The sequence below is a fragment of the Panthera onca genome, chromosome C1 (genome assembly GCF_046562875.1).
Source record: "Panthera onca isolate mPanOnc1 chromosome C1, mPanOnc1 haplotype 2, whole genome shotgun sequence".
Taxonomy (NCBI): Eukaryota; Metazoa; Chordata; class Mammalia; order Carnivora; family Felidae; genus Panthera; species Panthera onca.
The window spans coordinates 29,039,110-29,059,440 of NC_138346.1; the positions used below are offsets into that span (position 1 = coordinate 29,039,110).

Genomic DNA, 20,331 nt, shown 5'->3' on the forward strand with positions numbered 1-20,331 from the left:
GGTGAAGTCAAGTTTGAGGCCAGTGTGTATGCCATTAGCCACCAGGCGATACTTGGGTTCAGCGTGCCTTGCTCTTTCACTGTGGGGATTACGAGCCCTCAAACTTCTGCTTTTTAGAAGAAATTGGGTAATGTTAACAGTCTGGGCGTTCGTGAGTTTATAAGTAGCCCCCCAGACCGAGGAAAAGACCACAGTCCTTTTCTTTCATTCCACTCCTGGACATCGCAGGAGAAAATCACAACATCAGGGCGAATGGTTTCATACAAGGACACCGTAAGCTCAGAAACAGGTCCCAGAGCTGCTCAGCGCTGCTTGCATTCATCGGCAGGGGGCCAGCACAACTGCTGTCCCCAGGTGCCAGGCTCTTAGGCTGCAGTTCCCACCAACCCCTCTAGGATGACAGATCTCGGCAGAAGACCCTTGCTCCAATTCGCTGAGAAAATGAGACCAATGTGACATCATCTAGCCTCTCCTTCCCTGCTAGGATGCCCTGTGTGCTCGCTCGCTCCTTCTTTACTTTAGCCCTGTTATCTCAGAGGGAAAAAAAGCTCCAGTCTTCCCATCAGAGACTGACCCTACTTTTGTGCTCACCACCCCCTCCCTGCGGCTTCCGAGGCCTGCTTCTGCAGTTACCTCTGGCATTTCTTGGCTGGGGAGTCTTTCTACCCTCTGTTGATCCCCCCTGGGGGTGAGGGGGTGGGCGGTGGAGTGAAGGCAGGGGCCTAGTGACTAGGAGCTCAGCTTCTGGATCAGGCTGCCTGGCTATATGCCCATGCATTGGTCACTGCCTGACCTCCGGCACGAAGGCTCAACTTCATCCTGACAATGGAACCGGTTGGGAAGCCTAGCATGGTCGTGATGACTGAGTGAGCGAAGTCGTGCTGAGCTGCTGAGCGCTGTCCGTCCGCATCCTGGATCTCGCTACTTCCTTTCTGTGTCAGCGTTCTTCGCTCCCTCCCTCCACCAGCTTTACGCTCACAAACGTCACTGCAACCACTCTGGATGACACCACTACTTGCTCAGTTGGTTGAGCGTTGGACTCTTGATTTTGGCTCAGGTCAATGATCTCGTGGTTCATGGGTTCGAGCCCTGCGTCAGGCTCATGCTGGCAGCGTAGGGCCTGCTTGGGATTACTCCCTCTCCCTCTCGCTCTCTGCCCCTCCCCCAATTGGGTGCACTCTGTCTCTCTCAAAATAAGTAAACTTTAAAAAATCGGTTTGAAAAAAAAAAGAGGAAGAAACTTTAGTAACAGCAAAGTCTAGGTAGAACAGTGGAGACGTGCCCATGGGCTCTGAGGTGAGACCACCCAGCACCGCCTATTGCCCTCTGTGTGACCTCAGGGAAGTTCCTTAAGGGCTCTGTGTGTCAATTTCTCATCTACCTGTGGAGTTGTTGAGAAGTCTGAAATTAGTGATGCTGAACAGAGTGCTCAGAAGAGGGCCTGTTCCAAATAGGCATTGAGGGAAAGGGTCCTTGTTATTATCAGAATTGGCACTTTAGAGACCTTTCTCATGTCCCGTATCAGGAGATCAAGCAAATACACAGACTTGCATGAATCTTAACATCACAATCAGATGCGAGGGATCAGAGTTTATCGGCAAGAAGCCTGTTTACTAGATAAGGAAGTATGGGGCTATAGAAGGTTAAACTCAGAATAATGAAGTGCTGCGACACAGACTCGTTCCCAGCAGCTATGGCCCAGGAATCGTGATTAAGTCCAAAATTCTTAGCAGCTGGATTGAAAGTCCTCCTGCCAGTTCCGTCGCGACTGGTTCCGCCAAAACTCTGATCATGCGCCTCTTAAAGGAAGTTGGGAGCACAGGCGCAGAGCATAGAAAGCTGCAGGGGCTTTGGGGGATCCTGGCGTAACTTCCGGTTTCCACCGGTGAGCACAGCGGGCCGTGGGGGTTGCGGGCCGGCTCCTCAATCGGAAAACAGCGGGGGTTTTAGACCTGGGGAGTCCCTCTTCCGGACCGTGAGAAGCAGAGGCTCAGAGAGACATGTGCTGTCTGTGGACTCCTTTTGTGTGCATTTCCTGGGTGGTTCTTGCGTCTTTCATCTCAGTTACTGACTCAGCTTCACCCTGCTTAGCTTGCAAGACCTTTCAGGGAAACCAGAGCACGAGATGCCGGCGCTGCGAGTGTCACCTATGATTAAGGAGCCGGAGGGAGTGATTTATGTGGAAAGATTAAAATCTGTCAATGTGGATGGCCGGTGCTGCTCTGACTGAGTGGGGCTTCAGGCATTTGCCAACTGCCCGGCCGGAGTGCCACAGGCTTCCGTCGTGGTGGGACGGTTGAAGGGTGATGCGGGGGGCGGAAACGTCATGAGGTTAAATAAAACAAGGCGCTACTTCCGGAGGAGCGGAAAAGACCAGACTGAGACAGGAAATTCTTCTGCGGCTCTTGTCAGGCCGCTGGATATCTCCGGAATTTTCTACACGTAGAACTTGAAGCTCCCTCATCAGAGAGACAGTTCTCAGTAGCTCTTACCTCTTTCCCCTGCAGAGCCCCCCCCCCCACCCCCCCATTCCTGGGGCTCCCTTTGCTTCCTCCCACTGTCCCTCCACTAAGGCCCCTACCCTCTACCCCCAGTCTTTCCTGCTACCCCTTTGCTCCTCACCTCCCCAGAGCCCCTCTTCCACCATTCCAAAGAGAGTTCCTCTGTGCCCTGATTTTAAGTGAGGACCACGGGCCTAGAGTTAATTGGATAAATTCTTTACTATTCAACTTTAAGCAAGATAATTAACTGAGTCTCCCAGATAACACTGACCAAAACTTTCGGAAGTGTTGAGACTTTTCAACCCGGGATGTGTGTGTATGTATGTGTGCTTTCATTTCTGTGCATAAACAGTAGAAGCAAGGGTGCTTTACAACAGCCTGAACATGACCTCATGTAGGTGACAGTGTATTCCCAACATGGCTAAGCAAAGATGTGTGGTCATTGACTAATTGGAGTGGTCAAGGAGTACTTCTTAAGGAAGTGATGGTGAACGTCAAAGACTGAAGGATGAGTCTGAGTTAGCAAGGTGAAGGGGTGAGGCGGAAGAGAGAATTTCCTGAATGTCGACAAAGAATCTTGTTTTGCAGTAGCCTACCCCATGTCATGATTTGGACAACGTGGTCACTATACCATTAACTATAATAGACAAAATACACAAATGGTGTCCTAGCCATATAGATTTTCTTTTTCTTTTTTTTTTAATTTATTATTTTTTTTAAATTTACATCCAAATTAGTTAGCATATAGTGCAACAATGATTTCAGGAGTAGATTCCTTAGTGCCCCTGACCCATTTAGCCCATCCTCCCTCCCACCAGCCCTCCAGTAACCCTCTGTTTGTTCTCCATATTTATGAGTCTCTTATGCTTTGTCCCCCTCCCTGCTTTTATATTATTTTTGTTTCCCTTACCTTATGTTCATCTGGTTTGTCTCTTAAAGTCCTCATATGAGGGAAGTCATATGATTTTTGTCTTTCTCTGACTGACTAATTTCACTTAGCGTAATACCCTCCAGTTCCATCCACGTAGTTGCAAATGGCAAGATTTCATTCTTTTTGATTGCCGAGTAATACTCCATTGTATATATATACCATGTGTTATTTATTCATTCATCCATCAATGGCCATTTGGGCTCTTTCCATGCTTTGGCTATTGTTGATAGTGCTGCTATAAACATGGGGGTGCATGTGTCCCTTCAAAACAGCATACCTGTATCCTTTGGATAAATACCTAGTAGTGCAATTGCTGGGTTGTAGGGTAGTTCTATTTTTAGTTTTCTGAGGAACCTCCATACTGTTTTCCAGAGTGGCTGCACCGGCTTGCATTCCCACAGATTTTCTTTTTCTAAAGAGCAAGACAAAGATAATCTATCTATACTTCTTCCTTCATATGGCACACTAAGCCCTTTTCAGTCTTCTCCTGACCCATCCCTAGTGGGCCTTGAGTTCTAGCCTTTATAACTCCCAGATCACATCATTCCCTTTTGGACCTCTGTACCCTTGAACAGTCTTTTCTTCTGTTTCTGGATTGTCCTCCACTATTCGGATTTGTCTGTAAAGCTCTTGACTTTTCTGCTAAGACCTGCCTTAAAAATCACCTCCTCTGGGAGGCCCTCCATGATCAAGTTAAGGGCATCTTTATAGCATTATAGTGCCTTATACCTGTCTCTATTTGGAACATAGATCAATATCATGCATATTTGAATATAAGTTGCCCCTTCTGGCCTGTGAGTATGTTCGATTCTTTTTTTGGATGCTCAGTGCCTAGCATCGTGTTGGGCATAATGTAGGTGCTTAATAAATGTTTGTTGAACCAATGAATAAATTGCAGTATACATATGCATATTCCATAACTACAGTGTGTATGTATAAACACTCATGGATTAGCAATAAACTGAAGCTCAGAGAGTAGAACATTTGGACTTTCCGTTTTGTTGGGTAATTGAAAAAACACACAAACATTTAATCACTTAGCTCCAAGTAGTATAACTATTTTTTTTTTTTTTACGGGCAAAATGCAGGTGTCTCTCTTTAAAAATAATTTCCTTAAATGTGATAAGATTTATTATTTTTTTTTGGCTCATATCTGTTAGGTTATTATAGTGTTTTAAAATATCTGGCTTAGATCACTTGAAATTCTGAAATTATACTCTAAGCAGCTATTAGCATAATGATATTATCTATTAATAGAGATTCCTACAGGAGTAAAGGTACCTGCAATTTACATGAAATCAGAAAACTTGGTGTGATTGGTAGCATCACAACAAACCCAGCATGACTATTGTAATGACTACATTTCCCATCACTGTAATTATCTCCTAAAACTTTTATTGGGAACATTGATTGCCATTTGCTCACTCATTCGCTTTGAGAAAGTGGAATGGTGAACAAGTGCCAGGAGCGAAACTGTAGCCGTACAGGTCCTCTGCAAAGTACCCACTAGAGGACTACAGAAGGGTTTGCCATTGGCCGGGAGAGCTGTGTGACCGGTCCGTGTTCAAAATAATGACGGATTCCACATTTCTTTCAATTACCAAGAATTCCAGTGAAGAAGATGAATGAGACATGGCGATTTTCTAAGAGAAACTATGAAATGATAGTTTATAGTTGAAGAATATTTGGCAAAAATGTCTTGTGTTCCCTTCCCCGGCATGGTGCATCCTAAAGGTTCCCCTATTTGAAGGAAGGTAGGGATTCACCTTCTTCGTTCTCTCTCTAGGTTTCTTTTTAGATTATGTTTTAAAGTACTAAAAAATTAATAAAAAACATTTAATGGAAGTATAGTTAGTGATTCTTGAGTCTGTCCACCTGTCTCGGTCTTCTGTGCCTGGTCGGTAAGCCAGGCGACCGTCGGCCCTCCCCCAGACCAATGCAGCTGCTTGGAACTGCCCCTCCCACTTCTAACTGTGCCCAGCTCTCCAGGGTACTCTCTCCACTGCGGCCAAAGTGCTCCTTCTAAGTAGCAGATCTGATCATGTCACTCCCTTGCTTAAAGTACCTCTCTGACCCCCCAAATCTTTATCATGGCTTATAAGGCCTCCATGATCTGATCCATCGGTAGCCCTGCAGCCCTACACCTCAGCACGTCCCCGTGGAATTCACACACTCCAGGCACAAGGGACCACCGGGGCTCCTACTGGGCTCTCGCTCCTGACCATGGCCTCCCTCTCCTGTCCCTCCTCAGGCCAACTTCTCATCACCAGGATAGACGGTCCCCTCTGCGCTCCAACGGCATCCTTATCACGCTGTCCCGAGGCTGCCTTTTGATTGGTCTGTTTCTGCCACTGCTCTGTAAATTCGATGAGAGCAAGACTGGGTCTGTCTGGTTTGTCTTGTATCCTCAGCACTGAACACGGAGAGATGGCAGCCAGGCACGGCTAAGAGAGGGAGCCACTCTGTTTCCCAATCTTGCTGGTTGTTGCCTTTAACTCAGGTCGAAGACAAAGCGAGCGTTGAGCCCCGGTATCTACTTCTAAGTATTGCTTCACACTTGGCCTTATGCAAGTGGATTTTCCTTCTGGAAGATGGCTCAGAGAACAGAATGAAAAATAAGGGTGTGGTTCTAATCAGGTTGTTGTGAGGACAGAAAATGTAAACGTGGGTGATCAGGTTCAGTCTGTTTCTCCCAGATCCCGCAGGAAGCATCACAGGCCGGCAGAGCGGAATTGGAGCGTGTGCGCGTGCGTGTGTGGTGTGTGCGCGCAGACCTGGCTGCATTGTGTGGCCGCGCCCGACGCTAGGTTAGCTTTGTTGGAAACTAATGCTTGTGAGTTCTTCAGATAAAGCAGTTGCTGATCTCTGCTTTCTTTGCCAGAGAATGACCTATGCGTGTTAAATGGTGTGTGTTAGAAAGAGAAAAGCTGCAAATCCTAGAAGGTTACCCTGAGATGCCTGATATCTACTGTAGCCCAGATTTTATGACTCGAAAGGTTATTTAGTCTCATGGAACATGGCTATATATGTGTGTACATGTTGATTGGCATTGGACCAAACCAATTTAGAAGAATGTAGCTTCTATCAAGAAATGAGATTGCAGAATATAAGAAAAGGTAACCGGGACAAACAGTGGTGGGTAGGTTGTAGAGATCTCCATTTCTTGGCACATATTAAAATTATTTTGCGTATCACGTCTTTTTTTTCCCTTAAAAAAATGTTTTTTCTTAAAGTCTCCCCAAGAGCTCTCATTGAGGCTTCTTTGGAGGTGAGCTATACAAACTGCTGACTCTCTTCTTTCTGTTACAGACTAACAGATCATCGTGGAGATGTTTTCCTGCCATTGCTTAACCCTGCGCAGACACCTTGGGCCCCATGGCTCCCTTTGTGTAACGGATGGCACAAATTGGGTAATACATTTGAACAAGTCTGGCTGATTCCTGCCAGGATGCAGACAGAATAAGCAGCAAAGGAAGTCTACAAAATACCTGTTTCACTTCCTCTCTCCCTTCTCCGTCCCTTCCTTCCTTCCTGGGTCCACATAGTCTAATGCAGAGGCTTAGCAAGCACCAGGCATGCTGGCTTACTGATAAATCGCAAAGCAAATAGATGTTTCATTTGCATTTTTTCTTGGAAAACAGTCAGGTGGTACGAGCCTGCCTGGGGTTGCTGGCAAGAACGTCAGTGATTGTTTAGCCACCCAAACAATTTCTTCTTTCTCTAGTTTTCTGTTGGGCGCTTTAAGTTGTATCTTGCTCCTTTAAGCAAAATAGCTGACTTGACTTGTCTCTGACTTCTGGGAATAATTGAATTCTTATGGCAGGGGCTGAGTAACCGGAGAGCAGCAAATGAAAATTTCACTCTACAACATACCCACACTCTTCAACACGCAGACGTGTGGGCTCGTCCACGGCGATCTCTGTGGTTCGGAGAGACATTTGGGGGAATATCTGTGTACTATTTGCCTTTCTAATTTTCCAACCAATCTTAGGGAGGGGTGGTCAATGCTATAAAGCTCAACAGGGGGGTTGAAAGATAAACTTTGCATGATCGAGGAGCGTGTGGAGTTTTAGAAGTTGAGGAGTACAGTGATGAAGAGAGGTGGGTCATTTAGTGATTTATCCAACCTGCACTTTTGTGGAAAAACTGTGCCTTGGTAGAGAAGGAATCAGAAAGGCGAAGAAACTAACGTGAACTGGATGCTCAGTTATGCTCAATAATTAATTTGAGTGAATTAGCATATTTAATCCTTGCAACAAAGCTGTTGTCCCACCTATTTTACAGATGAAGGTAAGGATTAGAGAGATCAAGTTTACTTGTCAAGTACACCCATCCAGTAAGAGACAGAATTAGTGCCTGAACCCAGATTTCTCTGATGCCCAATATAGCTGCAATTCTATCACTTTAAATTATCGGGATGGGGGGGGACCTCCAATGTATACCACTGTGGCCCATGGGGTCCCTAGTCCACCTTATCACAGCAGTGTCTTTCTCTTGCTGCCTTGCCTGTCTGTCTCTGCTGCTCTTAAAGCCTCATCGGTGCTGGATAGTTCTGGGGAATTCTCTGAGCACCACAGGCCATCCTTACCTTTCGAGGTGTGTTTGGCTTTAGCGTGTATCCTTTACACAGAATTAGGAAGGAGCACTTAAAAAAAAAAGATTATTTGTTTATTTTTATTTTTAGATCTATTTGTAAAGTTTTATTTATTTATTTTGAGAGAGACAGAGCCAGCCTGAGCGGGGCAGGGGCAGAGAAAGAGGGAGAGAAAGAGAGAGAGAGAGAGAGAGAGAGAGAGAGAGAGAGAGAGAGAGAGAATATCCCAAGCTGGCTCTGCACTGTCAGCACAGAGCCTGACATGGAGCTCGGACCCAGGAACCATGAGATCATGACCTGAGCTGAAATCAAGAGTCAGTCGCTTAGCTGACTGAGCCACGCAGGGAAACCTGCTGGATGATTTCTTGAGCTCACCCATTACTTTTCTAACCATTTAGAATTAGTTTGGGTATCTACACTGAGTCATCAGTCAACATGCATTTTTGAAGGCCTTTCAGAGTAAACCGTAGTCGTTATCTGCCTGGGAGATACAGGAAGACTCTCACTCCAGTTAAGATTCACGAACAGCCTAACAATCTAGTTGGGGAGATAGACAAGATACATATCTATCTCTCTGTCTCTTTTGATCTCTATCCCTATGTCTGCATATATGTCATTGACTATAAAATTAAAGCAGTGAGAACATTTCTCAGGGCTTCAAACACCTGCTAATCAAGAAAATGAGTAAATATAACCAGGAGGCTTGGAAAAGACTTGAAATTGAGCATATTCTTTTTACAACCTGATAATGCCTGCTTATTAGCTTTTCATGAGGACCAAAAAGGGTTATTCTCTTAAAAAACACACACACACACACAAAAAAAACAAAAAACCTCCTCTTTTGTACAACAGTCGCCTGAATAGTCAGGAGTTGGCAAGGTCTTTTCTGATGTTTATTGGAGCAGCTGTGGAAATAATTTTGTACCTTGGATTCTGTGATTTATTTCCATTATGAATAAATTTGGAATTTATTTTAAGGCTTTCAAAAACTGGGAGTGCTGTGGTCTCAGAATTATTTTTTATTAAACATTGTCTCCCTGGCTGCATTTCAGGTGCTGGCTGAATTCTGCACCGTGGGCTGTGTTAGCATCAGAAATGCCTTTGAATGATAATAATTATAATAATTACATATATAAAAAGGATGGAATTGGGTTTCAGTTCTATTCGGCTGAACTTGATATTTGACTCTACTGACTCAGTTTTGGCATCTTTAAAATGAAGATAATTGATAACTACCTTGTTATCTCTGAGGAGTGGGCATGATCATGCTTGAAAAGAGACTCGAACCCTTGAATAAATGTGCCCTGAATGCAAATTGTTACTTATTTAAATCAATGTGTTTTACAGGTTGACATCTTGGACAGGAAGGAAATCGTCCCTATACTTGAATTCAAGACTGACTTCCAAATGAGAATGAAATCAACATAGTAGACAAGGAGTCTGACTCTCTTTGCCACCTTGCTGCCACTGGGAACTAGAACTGCTGTCTTTCTCACAGAATCTTATTCTCTAAAGACAAGTCACACTTTTTGCTCTCGGGGCAGAGCCATGTATCCCAGCCTCTTCCTTTTTTCCTTTGCCCTCTCGCCTTTATTCAAGCTCATTGATTCTTTGTTTCAGTGGGAGCTTCCAAGAGAAATGGAGTAAATCATTCAGCAAGGGGAAGACATCAGCCATCTAGAATCCTCAACATTAATTTAGAATTCACTTTTATATGGTTTAAACCATGAATAAACAATAGACAAGGGATGGGAGGCTGAGGGAAGGAGAAAAGTGGATCATCTAGTGAGGCTCGTGGAAACAAATGAATCTACTGTGTCCACACTGACTCAGTAAAACTCGTTTCTGGTCTCCAGGAGCTTAGAGTCCAGTTGGGGAGAAAAGACATACTCATCATTTATGAGACATGGTGAGAAAGTTTATGGCTGCCACCAAAGCGTCACTTCTGATCCATCTACAGACTATGGAGCCCCCTTTCTTGACTCCCGAGGGACCCGGAAATCTATACACAGTCTCTCTAACGGTCTAGGAGAGTATGCTGGTGGCAGAAGCACCCCTTGACTGGGCGAGGGGAGCCAGAATTGGGCTTATCTCCTGTGGATGCTATGTCCAGCAGCATGAGTCACTGTAGTGGATGGACCCTCTTCCCGTTCAATCTACAGCCACTTCTGGTATCACAAATGGGTTCTCCAGTGCTTGGATATGATGGGTCCAGATTCTTTGTCTAAGAGTCCTGATCTCTTTCCTTCTCTGCTGTCCCCACAGTTTCCTTCCCAGAGTCTGGAAATGTCTTCTCACACTCCTTTAAAACACGGTTTATGACATCCATGTTCCTGGAAGAATGGGGAGCCATCTTCCTATTCTCCTAAGTGTGCCTACTTTGTTGATGGTTACTCTCGTAAGGACTACCACGATGACATTCTGTCATATGTTTTGTCAAAGGGCAGAAAAACAAACAGAGAAAAGAAAACATAAAAATGGCCAATTAGCAAGTAAGCCAGGAAATATGTGCTGAGCAGCATATGACAAACGTTTTCATGTACTTTATTCTATTTCGTTTTCATGATAAAGCCCCCAGAGTAGTTGTTATTCTTCCTACTTTATTGAGCAGAAGCCTTAGGGTCACAGGAGTTAAACCACTTGCTCAAAGCTGTATACATAATAGAGCCCATAATGCATATATTTTCTGTTGCCCAAGACACTGTTCCTTCTACTGTACCATGGCTGCTTCTAGGTCAAAAGAGGAAGAACTTCCTGTGGGTTAGAATGTCCTAGGGGTAGGTTTATGAGGAGGAGGTATTTGAACTGGCTCTCGACTGAATTATAGGCTCTGGCTAGACAGTGGAAGAAGGCAAGGCTATTCCTGGACTTGGAAGGATTAGGATGACTAAAACCACAGGTTGAAAAAAGTGGAAGGTGTATTTGGAAGACTGTGTGTAGACTGTTTTGGCTGGAGAGGAGGGCTCATTCATATAATGAAATGGCACCCAGCCAAAGAGACAGGAACAATGAAGACTGCTTTGCCATTGTTGTGATTCAGGAGTTTCAGGCACCTCTGTTAAATGAGGATAAACAGGGCTGACCTTCCCTCACAGGCAGTCTGGGATTCTGAATCATCGGTGACTGGGAAGTGGCATGCTCCATTATCTGAGGCATGATATTATATCCACCAGCTATTTTGTGCAGTTGAATTTTTGTTCCATTGAAATGATTCTCTCAGTGTGAGCTCAATAGCGACGGGCATGATGGTGGTTTTTCTATGTTGCCAGAAACTAGGTCTGAATTTCTTCCAGCGCCTCCTGCTCTAAAGCACCTCTTATGATTAATTAACCTTTTGTGGAGTAACTAGGACATCTGTGTGGGATGAGATGTACTTTGGTCAGACTTCAGTTTTCAGTTGTTCGGCAAGAGGATAATTAATTATAAGAGCTGAATCTGAACAGAAGACTTTGGAGGAAATCCAAATGAAGCAAAACATCTAATTATCAATGAACAGGAAGTATTTTTTTTATTGTTGTTGTTGTAGAAGTGAAGAAAATACTTAATATAAATAAAAGGTAGTAACAACTTAAGATGCTTGCTTGGAGTGTACGTGTAATACGATAAATATTTGTTTTTTGGAGATAAAATACGATGAACTCACCATAACCAGACAAATACGAAACAGGGGCCAAGTTAAGTGTCTACAATAATATGTATTCCCCTTAGAGAGGATTGTGTTGGCTTTAACAAGGGTATATCTAGAATCACCTGGCTATCATTACTACTGGCAAATAACAGTAAACACCTCTTGTCTACAGAAGAGGGTTGGATTAAGATGCAAAGTAAGAGATAAGATGTAGAAGCTAAAAACAGTGTAAAATCAATTTCTGTAACAGAAATGGCTGCTGTGATAGAGATGGTTTTTCCAAAGCTTAACTCTCTGAGGCGAATCACCTGCCGTAGTTAGCCCACATCTACGTGACACAATCTCCTACAAAACCCACAATCCTGGCAGAGCCAGAGATTCTAGCTGGACTTAACTGAACTGTGAAGATGGGTATTGTGGTGGACAATGAGAGAAATTTCCACTCTCAAATGAAATGATCCTCGGGGTTGGTTGTTGCCCACACTCACCGGTAACTTCTATACAAGTACTGCCTGGTTGTGTCCTTCAGTGAGGGAAAATGATTCTAGTCGTATTTGTAAGTATCACGAGGCTTCCATTCTATGAAGATGCTGTGTCCTTTCTTACTTATTTCTCCTGTTGCTATGAAATAATTTTCATTCCCATTTTCTTTCTACCTGTGGCTTCGGCTGCCTCACGTGAGCACTTGGTGCCCATGCTTTGTGCATCTCTCAGTTTCTACAGCTTCCTATTGTATGTTGTTGTTGGGAGACAATCTTCCACGGTGTCTTGCATTTCTGCATTCTGCTGTTCAGTACAGTAATGTCTCTGTCAGGGACAAAGGTAGGGCAGGTTTATCAGTAACCCAATGTAAAAGATTTAAGTTTCCTAAGTCTGATGTTCCTCAACTATGATCAAATCTACTGCATCACATGGCTGCTCTGTGTCACCCTTTTGGGACTCAGAGGGGTGCCGGGGACAAGGAAGGGGGACCAGGGCAAACACGAAGCTCCTGCTGTGTGCTGTGCTGTGAGTAGTAAGTCATTTGTCTCTGACTCAGGTGTCTTGTGTCTTCTGCCACATCCATGAAGGTACGCCAGGCTAAATTGTTAGATTGCAAGGAAGGTGGTATTTCTATATACTTCCTGACATATGGGTCTTACAACCAAACTCCCTCTGAGGATCTGACTGGGTCAGTTGGTCACCCTCCAGTATGGAGGATGCCTGTCGCACTGAGCTGTTGTGCATATACAACATCTATCTTCTAGGATAGTCGATAGATTGCAGCTTTTGGATCAGGAACTCTTTTTTGAACTGGCCATCTGTGGCCAACTTTTCAAGGTCACTTTGTTCAAATATTGAGGACTGTGAAGGAGGGTACAGGATGTCATTAAGAGGGGCCATGAGCTTGGCAAACCCTTGAAAGTTCTCAGAAGTGGACATTATAAGTTTTGCCTTTCACAGACTGTCCAGGGAAATGTTACTGAGAAATAGTTAATTCACCTCAACTCTCTGGAATATTCTGAGATTTTTGTGAATGAATATGGGTGTATGCCTTATCTGCAACTTACCAGCTCTCTGCCTGAAGAGGAAGGAAATATTTGGTAAATTTTGTGCTCCTAACACTGGCTACTGGAGATGAACGCTCAGGTTCACCTTAGAGGTTCTCTCTTAGCGTGTATTCCACTATTGGGAGAGCAGACGTGTGGTTGGCTGGGATTCCCTCCACTGTCAGGTTCAGGCATGAACCCTCATTGGCCCAAATCAATCAGGCTTTTGTCTGTTGATGCAGAGGAGGGCCTATGACTTTAAAGCATAGCTTTCATTCTGTCACTGTATTAGTCAGTGTTCTTCAGAGAAACATAACCAATAAGAGATATATATATATCTGTATATATATATGGCAATGTTACTATAAAACATAGCGCCTGGGTGGCTCAGTCTATTAAGCATCTGACTCTTGATTTCCGCTCAGGTCATGATCCCAGGATCACGGAACTGAGCCCCATGTCGGACTCTGCCCTGAGCGTGGAGCCTGCTTAAGATTCCCGCCCCCCCTTCCCCTCTCCTGCTCATGCTCTTTTCCTCATAATAAAAAAAGTTAAAAATTACCCGCCCCACATATAATATATAGAATATATACTTATACATGCAAAATCTCAGCATAATTAATTAATTAATTAATTGGAATCGGCTCATGAGATTTTTGGAGGCTGAGGAGTCCCACGGTCTGCTGTCTCTAAGCTTGAGACCCAGAAAAGCTGGTGGTGTGATTCGGAATACACCGAGATGTATTCTCGGCCAAATGCCCGAGAACCAGAGGGGCCAGTGGTATCCAAGGGCAGGGGAGATGAGATTAAATGTCCCAGTTCAAACAGGGAAGCAGACAAAGAGAGTTAAATTCCTCCTTCCTTTGCCTATTACTCTATTAAGGCCCTCAGTGGATTGGCTGATGCCCACACACTCCTTTACTGAGTCCTGTGATTCTACAACAAACTAAATCTTAGTGAGGGACACCTTCACAGACACACTCAGGAATAATGTTTTATCCGGGCAGCCTGTGGCCAGTTAGGTTGACACATAATATTAACCATCACGGTCACCAAGCTTGAAAATAAAGCTGACACTTGGAGGAAGGGAAGAAGAGTTGAAAGTCTGGCCAAAGTCGGAGTCAGAGCCCTGGTCAAACCATCCCCAGAGCCTATGTAACTTCTGGCCTTTTCTATTATGTGAGCCAACAAATTAACTTTATTGTTAATGGCAGTTTGAATTGGGCTTTCTGTTACTTACAAACAAAAACATCCTAAGTGATTCACTTACTGGTTTTCATAACATCTGAGGTCACTCAAGGGTTAATGCTCTGAGATTATATGGGTAATGCAGGCATCTTTCTTACTTTCTTCTTTCTTTTTTTAAATGTTAAGGGGCAGAGAGAGAGGGAGACAGAGGATCGAAGTGGGCTTTTTGCTGACAGCAGAGACCCCCATGCAGGGCTCAGACTCACGAACCATGAGATCGTGACCTGAACTGAAGTCAGATGCTTAACCAACTGAGCCATCCAGGAGCCCTAGACATCCTTCTGAAGTTGGGATGGTGCATGTTAATTCCGGACACATCAGATGCAAGTCTCATAGGTGTAATTCACTGGTCTTTTCCCAGTGCCTGATGTACGGCACATGCTCACAAACATTTGTGGAAGGGATCCATGAACACTACTGATAGTTCCCCAGAACTTATTAATTATTCCCTGACACTTGTCACACCTCCTTGGTTGCTTTGATTGGGCTTTTGCTGCAGGATTTGGAGGATGAGTTTGGTTACTAAAGAGTTAAATAAAAAGATTTAAAAAAAAAAAATCACACTGTTTCCGTGGACAATGGCGACCGATGTCATCTTGGACTCCACATCCTTTAGGGATGGGTTTCCACATTGGTGATTCAGCAGGCCAGGCCATACTAGTTAATCAGAAGTTATAATTTTGGTTTGTACTGTTCTGAGGTCCATTATAATCTACAGTTTACAGCTTGTGGTAAAAAGGACGGACTAACTTGTTTTGCTGCAGTACAGTGTTATTTTCTTCAGAAAATGATCAGACCTAGAGCTGTGCCTTAGATCCCAGCACTGCCTCTTTGCATGCAAAAGAATACCCCCCTTTCTAACTGAAAACTGCCAGAGTAAAAACAAAACAAAACAAAAAAATCAAGACAGAGATGGTCTTACCTTATGTACATCTGCTGTAAGTCCAGCTACCAACAAGGATCACACCCGAAGTGGGAGAATCATACGGCCTTACTAACTATGGTTGAACCATGTTAAAGTCATGAAGAACCCTGATGGGACCTCAGGTTAATATTCCCAGCTTGCCAAGCCGCATGTTTGCTGATATCAGGATTTTCTAGTGGATGTGGAAAACAGTTGAAATCAGAGTATCTGGGTCAGCATAATTTAATGTGCTCTGACAAAAACCTAACCTGAACAGGCTTCTCTAATGTTCAGAGTGTTCTCTTCCTCTCTTCAAATGATTTGTCACACCCAAAGAATGGGAGAACTTCTTGGAATGTGTTCCTGACTATGGACAGCACGTCCACAATGCAACAAGTAGACAGCAGGGTAATTGCGTGATGGCCAACACTTCTGGGAATAAGGCAGGAGGTGCATCATTTATGCCACTAAACCCACCCACACACCCTGCAATATCTTCCTGGAATCGCAAAGGGAGTTCGAAAAGAAACCCAGACCTTATAGGTAGACCTAAATCCAAGGCCATGTGGCACTGGGGAGAGCAAAGTGGCTGCTGGAGTTTCACTTACAAAGGACTTCTTGTCCTGGTCAAACTTGAAAATTCAAAGAAATCCTTTTGTCAGCTAAATTCACAGTTTCTCTGATAGGGTTGCACTTCGGCCTTCATTGTTTCATTAATGTAGCTTTAGGCACACTTATTTTCTGAAAGTCCAAGCTACCTCCATTTATTTCCTTTAGTATTTAGAAGGCTAAAACACCATCATACCATTGCCACTTTCCCTAAGCATCTTGACAGGTTTAGATTGCCAACTGACTTTTCCTTTTGGATCAGCAAAAAAAAAAAAAAAAAAAAAAAATCCCTGCTAACCATTTCCCCATGGTATCCCTCCCAGCAGTAAAATTCTCAGCAAGGCTACTTAACAATTTCTTATGTGCTCGTTTTTTTTCCATAATGAGACTGCCAACAGATGCCCATATAATGGAAGTCTCCATTGGCTCCCGTGAATCCGAGTTTTGTAGCCGAGCTTTTTGTGAATCTGCATCAGCAAAGCATTTTCAAGATCCTCTGTCTCCCCGGATGGTCTGCTTCTCCTCTTGTCGCTCTCCAAATTCTCTTCACTTTGCTTCTACCTGCATGCGTGTGTGTTTCCGTACTGGAGTATAGCCTCTTACTCTTATTCTAGCATTTGATTATACTTACTCTGCTCTGTTATTCTCGTCTCTAGTGTTTTTTTTTTTTTTTTTTCTTCTAAGCATGGATTTATTTCATCCAGCTGATTCCAAGAATAGGAACCGTATCTTCTAATTCTTTGTATGCCTCTAAATACCACTCACCACGTTGACTATGGCAAATAAAGATGCTTCCCTGGTAACATCAGTTTCCTGGTCTTGGCCTCATTTGCAGTAGTTTGCTTTACTTTAAAAACACCCCTCCAATTTATTTTTAATATTTAATATTTGAACTGTTTATAAGCCGTTTTTTAGGCCTCTCTTTATAAGTCCATTTTGCCCAGTTGCAGGTCTATCGAAACTGGATTTGACTGGAAAGGAATCTTAGATGCGTGGACTGTAACTGGATATCTTCCTCATATTTAACTCAGCATCTAGTTTGTGGTTTTCTAGTTACTACTTTTAATTGGTTTATTAAGTGTGCTAAACTTGGTAGGGGTTAACCAAGAGACAGTATTTATTTTCCTGCCATGACTGTCCTTAATTGTACTTAGATTTTCCTTCTTGGCCTCCTTGGTGAGGCTGATCTCACAGCTTTGCAGTCAAAGTGTTAACAAATAGCACAGCCCAATCTAATATAAAAATTTCAATCTCGGGGCGTCCGGGTGGCTCAGTCTGGTGGGCGTCCGACTTCGGCCCAGGTCATGATCTTGCGGTCTGTGAGTTCGAGCCCCGCGTCGGGCTCTGTGCTGACAGCTCAGAGCCTGGAGCCTGTTTCAGATTCTGTGTCTCCCTCTCTCTCTGACCTTCCCCCATTCATGCTCTGTCTTTCTCTGTCTCAAAAATGAATAAACGTCAAAAAAAATTTTTTTTAAATTTCAATCTCTCATCTAGTCACAGCTTCTTCCCCAGCACTGCCTGCCAGTCCCCCCCATCCCCCATTGCTCAGAGAAGACATGATCCCTCAGTGCAGTAGATGGGCAGGGAGGCATGGCTGGGTCTCCCTCTTGTTGTCTACTGTGCTCCTTCACTCCCCGTCTCCACTCAGAACACTGCTGCTTTGGACTCTTACAGAGTTGGGGTGCTGAGTAGGGAGGAGAAGTAGACAGTGACTGTTTCCAACTTGACTACTGCTGGCATAATCGGTGCCATTGTTCTCAGTGTGGCAGATGACCCAACACTGGGTTTCACTCAGGAATGTTTGTGGGATCTTTGTCCTGCATGGGGAAATGTGTTCTTTGGCTGACCTCTTATGACATCCCCTCCGTTCTTTGCTCTGGTTCTATACCCCACTGCGCTTTCTTTTGTTGGGGTCCCGATGCCCTGTAGGCAGAGTCCTGTCAAGATGGTGCCAGCCTGGCTCCCCTCTGTGGTATTCACATGGACTATCTTTATTCTTCTGCTGGCTGATGGAAGTGCGGCCTGCTCCTCGGTTTGCTTATACTCCAGGGATAGTCGCGATCTTGGAGGACACTTTAGGTTCTCTCAACAACGCTTTTTTGCCCCATTCTTTAAGATCATTCTGCCAAGGACTAAGATGCCTGCCTTCTGTATGCAAGTGGTGGTGGCAAAGCCCCTTCTAGTTAGCAGGGTGTTTTGTGTGGCAGAGGGTGGGCAGAGAGTCAAAGGACCCCCAATTCTTTCTCCATGGGACAAGGACGGGACAGTCCACTCCCACACATTTCTCCAGAGGATTTCTGGAGGTCTTACGTTTCTCTAATGAAAAATAAAGCACGGGTGCACATTCTTTCAGTGTTTATTCCAGATTCTTCTAGATGGTTCTTATATGAAAAGCAAGGCATTTTGAAAGCCCAGATGTTTGTTGTCTTAGCATAATATCACACGTATTATTACCGAATTCAAAGCATATGATTAAGGAAACAGGAATTAGATAGATGAAAACTAGAGTCTAAATTTGTTGAGTGAGATTTGAATGCAGTATTCTTTTTGTAGATTCCTCTTTCAGTTGAGCAGTTATTTTCATTGAAATATTATTTGGTTGAGGAAACCAAATAATATATATAGTGAAACATATGGGCAGCGATTCTTGGCTTTAGAGCTTCCAGTTTCTGACAGGGTTTCAAGATGTCTTAATGCTGAGACTAGGTCTGCAGCTTTGGCACCTTGGACAAGGCATTTTTACAGAGCTAAGTTGTTTTATTTTTAAATTTGAGAAGATTTTACTCAGTAAGTGTTAAAATCCTTCAGGCCTCTAATAATTTGTAACATTTGCATAATGTACATTCATATTGGTAAGAATTGAAAAAGACCAGCTTATGGGGCACCTGGGTGGCTCAGTCGGTTGAACGTCCGACTTCGGCTCAGGTCATGATCTCACCATTCTGGAGTTCGAGCCTCGCATCGGGCTCTGTGCTGACAGCTCAGAGCCTGGAGCCTGCTTCAGATTCTGTGTCTCCCTCTCTCTCTGCCCCTCCCCTGCTCATGCTCTGTCTGTCTGTCTGTCTCTCTCTCTCTCAAAAATAAAAACACATTTAAAAAAAGAAAGAAAGAAAAAGAGCAGCTTAAAAAATGTAACTGCTTTGAAAAAAAAATCTGATTGAACATTTGCATTAACAATAGTGCTGCTCATCAGGATTTCATCATTCAAGTTATAATTCATACAGCCTTTAATTTTATTATTTAACTTTGCTACACTTTCAATAATGGAAAGTTTAATAATCAGTGTCTTTAATTCAACACTTGTTCTAGTTCTGGCATTTTCCCTTTACTGGTTGCAAAACAAGTTACTAAGGGTTTCCTTTAGACTATATGCTATAAATAAATAAGTACCTGGTTTTTAAATTTTTTATAACTACTAAATAGGACATTTAGTTTTCTCATCTGGACAGTGGATATAATAACACAGCCAAAAAAAAAAAAATCCCCACGTCCCCCACAAACATGTTCCTCAAGCTATCTGAACAGAGGATGTGACCAAGCCACAAGCAAGGGGTCCGTCCCCTATGATTCTTCCTTCCCTCACTCTCGACATCTAATCAGCTAGAAAATCCTTGGCTCAACCTCCAAAGTGAATCTCAAGTTCATCCATTCTTCTCCACCTCTGCTGTTACCACCAATTTTGTTAATTCTTGCCTGCAGTAAGGTAGAGACCTCTCTGTTTTCTCAGTTTCTCTTGCCCTTAGACTCCACACAGCAGCCACAATGGTCTCTAAATACATAAACCAGGTCACCTTCATCCTCTCTCTCAAACCTTTCAGTAGCATTTGTTTGGAGTTAGAGTAAAATCCAAGCTCCTTATCGTGGTATATAGTTAAAGTGATTCTAGCTGTGGTGATAAATGGAACTCGAAATTTCAGTGGCTTAACGTACGAAAATTCGCTCCTGGTTCAATCAACAGTCAGCGCAGTTGATCCTGGTTTAGAGCAATTTGCCTCCACAGGATGATTCCGGGACCTAGCTTCTATCTCGTGGTCCTGCTGTTCACTAGCTGCCTCAGGGTCTTCTGCATCCAGCAGGCAGATGGAGGCAGTGGTTGGAGAGGGCACATCCACTTCTTAACTGTTGTGGGACTCGTAAGACCACATTCCAATACTGCTTGCATACCATTGGTGAGAATTGATCACGTGGCTCCACCCAGAAGCTAGGAAGGCTGGGAAATGTAGTCTCTGGCAGGGAGCCCCTTAAAGGTACAAGTCTGGAGAGGTCAGCATGCATCTTTGGGGAAAGCCAGACATCCTGTCTCACACAGTGTTTATTTTATTATTAAAAAAATTTTCTTTAACATTTACTTATTTTTGAGAGAGAGAGAGAGAAAGACAGAGAGAGA

The 20,331-nt window shown here is 43.8% G+C and overlaps 1 long non-coding RNA gene across 2 annotated transcripts; it reads right to left on the reverse strand.

Moving 5' to 3' along the window:
* Positions 1–9,032: 9,032 nt before the first annotated feature.
* On the reverse strand, positions 9,033–20,063 carry LOC132671859 (uncharacterized). Of its 2 annotated transcripts, XR_009607280.3 has the most exons (4): positions 19,875–20,063; positions 15,354–15,528; positions 12,143–12,461; positions 9,033–10,447 (listed from the first exon to the last, which is right to left on the reverse strand). It is a non-coding gene; the product is annotated as an uncharacterized LOC132671859 (long non-coding RNA). The 2 variants fall into 2 exon arrangements; XR_009607281.3 differs by lacking the exon at positions 15,354–15,528 and having other exon boundaries at positions 9,034–10,447.
* Positions 20,064–20,331: the final 268 nt, after the last annotated feature.